General features: G+C 49.8%; 1 pseudogene; it reads left to right on the top strand.

The window, feature by feature from the left end:
• The first annotated feature begins 1,552 nt into the window (after positions 1–1,552).
• On the top strand, positions 1,553–2,262 carry LOC101660322 (annotated as a pseudogene).
• The last annotated feature ends 939 nt before the right edge of the window (positions 2,263–3,201 follow it).

Below are 3,201 nucleotides of genomic sequence, written 5' to 3'. Positions count from 1 at the left end.
GATTGGAAGGAATTTTGACATCAACACCACTCAAGAGAGGCCCATGGCTTTTTCAGCTGGTCCCTGGTGTCCTCGTGGTTGCTCTGCCAGCTCTGCCAGCTGCGATGAAAAGGTCGGCCCCAAATAGGGGAATTCCTGGTCTTGCGAAAATTAGTCTAGGCTTCTAGAATTATCTTAAATGGGAAGTGGAAGGCCACTGAACTGCACTGGCCTCTTTGGTGTTGGGGAGGGCGGGGAAAACCTATAGGCATGTCCTGGAGGAGCCAGGACCACGGGAAGTACCAGGTTAACCCCAGGGTGAAAAAGTCACTGTTGGATGGGCTCTGCTCTGGGTCTGATGACAGGGTGTTTGTGTTCTGGGGAAGCTGGGCCTTTGAGTTCCTGTTTGAGGCACAAAGAGAAAGCTCTTCTGTCTTGTAGTCAGGGGTCTGGGTTCTTTCTGAGAAAAGCAAGTGTCTCCCAAAAGAAGCACAGAATCATAGGGTCTGGGGCATGAAGCCAAGCTGACATGGAGTCAGGCCTAGCGGATGACGTCCCTTCTATTCCCCCTTCCACAGGGAGTGGCTCCACAGGGTCCTTTGTGAACATATGGTGACTCCCCACTGTTTCCCTCTCCCTTAGCCCCAACTTTGCCTCTCATCTCCCTGAGACAGCTGGTGGCGATCTGATTGCACAGCTTTCCAGGGCTGTACAGAGAGGAGTCTTGGCTTAGGAAGTTTGCCTTTGCAACAAGGAATAAGATGGTGTATATAACAGGTGCGGTCAGCCGTGGGATAAAGAGTTGACCCTCTCTAGACAGCACTGTGACCCTGTCCTCTCCCTTGCTTTCAAGATGGGGGAAGCAATGCCCGTGGGCCGCAGAAAGCAAGGCATCCTCGAGAGAGGTACCGCCTTCTCCCACGGGTCACGCTTTCACTGGGCTCCCAACCGCCCGAGAGTAGGGGCTCCTCAGATCGCCGCTCCCACCACAGCCTCCTGGGCTGGTGTGAAGTGTAGCTGCAGGGAACTCCATGCTGACAACCCTCTTGTCCATTATTTCTCAGTGTCGTGGTTTAGGTTCCCTGGGATACAGGTTCTAAGACAGGTGGGCTATTAGGGAGTGCGCAAAGGAAAAATACCTGTAAGGGAATTCTGTGGATTGAATTCTGTCTCCCCAAAAGAGCTGTGTTAAAATCCTAACCCCTGATCGTGTGTGAACAGGACCTTGTTCAGAAGTAGGTTCTTTGAAACTGCTATCAGTTTAATTAACGTGAGTTCATACTGGAAGAAGGTGGGTGCTGATCCATCCTGACTGGCCTCCTTCTAAAAGAGGAGAAGAGACACAGAGAGATCGACCCAGAGACCGACAGTCACGTGAACATGCACTGCAGGCTGAGGAACGCTGGGAGAGACCAGTGTCCGCGGAGACGCTAGAGGAACGTAGGCATACTGACATCGTCTGAGGCCGGGTAGACTAGAGAAACAAGTCCAGGGAGACTCAGATGTGTATAAGAAAGAGCTTTATGGTCGGCCAGCCGGAGGGCGCTCTGGCAGGCTGCTGTGCTTTCTCCCGATGGCCCGCTACGTGGACGTGCGTGTGTCTGGTTTCCAAGAATTCAACCAGGCTGTAGAGCAGCACAAGGGCAAGACCATTTTCGCCTAGTTTACGGGATCTGAGGACGCCGAAGGGAAAAGCTGGTGCCTGGACTGCGAGCTGGCTGAACCAGTTGTTCTAGAGGGTCTGAAGCATATTGGTGAAGGATGTGTGTTCATCTACTGCCAAGTAGGAGAAAGACCTTATTGGAAAGATCCAAATAATGACTTCAGAAAACAGTTGAAAGTAACTGCAGTGCCAACACTACTTAAGTATGGAAAACCTCAAAAACTGGTAGAATCTGAGTGTCTTCAGGCCAGCCTCGTGGAGATGATATTCTCTGAAGAATAGATTTGAGAAATTGGATCTTGATTTTTAACTTTGCTTTAGAAATGGGGTGCTTGTTTCTTAAGTAAATAACATGTTAAAGAAAGTTGGTGTATGTCTAAACAAAAGTGTACTACTAAAATGCTCATGAGGTAGGGGGTGGGGGATAGAGAGGGAAGGGGATTTCGGGAGTAAATGATGAAGGTGGGAGGAGGAAGGAGCACTAGAACAGATAGTGATTGCACACCGCATGCTCTCATATTGATGTGGTAATAACTGTCCAATGCCCCTTGATAAGATTGAACAATACAACTATTGTGTAATATATAAATTATGTGCCAATAAAATTGTTGAAAAACTAAGATGCAGACATGAAAAATAAAATGCTCATATAACCCTCAAAAAAAAAAAAAGAGAGCTTTACATACGAGAACAATTGAATATTGAGAAAACATCCCAGCCCAGTCCAGATCAAGTCCGTAAGTCCAATATTAGCCCATATGTCCGATACATGTCTATACATTCCTCTTCAGACTCACACAATACATGCAATGATGCCAAGTGCAGGAAGATCACAGGCCAGTGGGTGGGAAGTCTTGTGGATCCAGTGGCAGTGGAAGCATCTCAGTGCTAGCAGTGTTCTCCACATGGCTCCTTCAGCTCCAGGGCTGTAACGTAGCTCCAAGTATCTTCTCAACAGGAACGTCTTGCAGGGAGTGAGTGAGTGTCCCACCTCCAGCGAGCTTTTTACCTCCTTCATGCCTCCAAATGAGGTCATCAAGCCGCGACCTGTCAGGCTAAACTCCACCCCTTCACTCTTAATCCTTGAAAATTGACAACAGATTATGTAACTACCACAGGCATGTAGATTTGACCTTCTAGCCTCCAGGAGTCTGTTTGTTCTCACAAGCTCTTCCGGGAGTGCGAGAAGAAGACTGGGCCGGTAGGAAGAGGTTAAGCCGTAACGCCGCCCCCATAGGGAACTCTGAACCTGAGCAGGTCCTCCAGAGAGTCAAAGGGTGAGGGCTTGGTTCCTCTGAATTGTCTGGCAATTGAATACCGTTGCCCCTGGAGTGGGGCATAACTGGGGATGAAGTAGCTCCCTTTGGCTAGAGCAAATCCTAGGGAGTCACCCAGTCACACCCCATCAGCAGGCCACCCACTCTCTCAGCTGCTGGGGCGGTGAGTGTCTTCGTCTGGGAGGGAGATCTGGGCTCCAGCACTCTCCCTGCCAGGGACCAGAGAAAGAGCAAGGTCTTCTGTCTCTGCCCTCCCCTCCAGCCTCTTAACCTGACCTGTCC

Source organism: Echinops telfairi, unplaced genomic scaffold (genome assembly GCF_000313985.2).
Source record: "Echinops telfairi isolate 266 unplaced genomic scaffold, ASM31398v2 ScPeMD7_443;HRSCAF=831, whole genome shotgun sequence".
Taxonomy (NCBI): domain Eukaryota; kingdom Metazoa; phylum Chordata; class Mammalia; order Afrosoricida; family Tenrecidae; genus Echinops; species Echinops telfairi.
The sequence above is the reverse complement of the archived record's forward strand: the minus strand, read 5'-3'. Positions and strand labels throughout refer to the sequence as shown.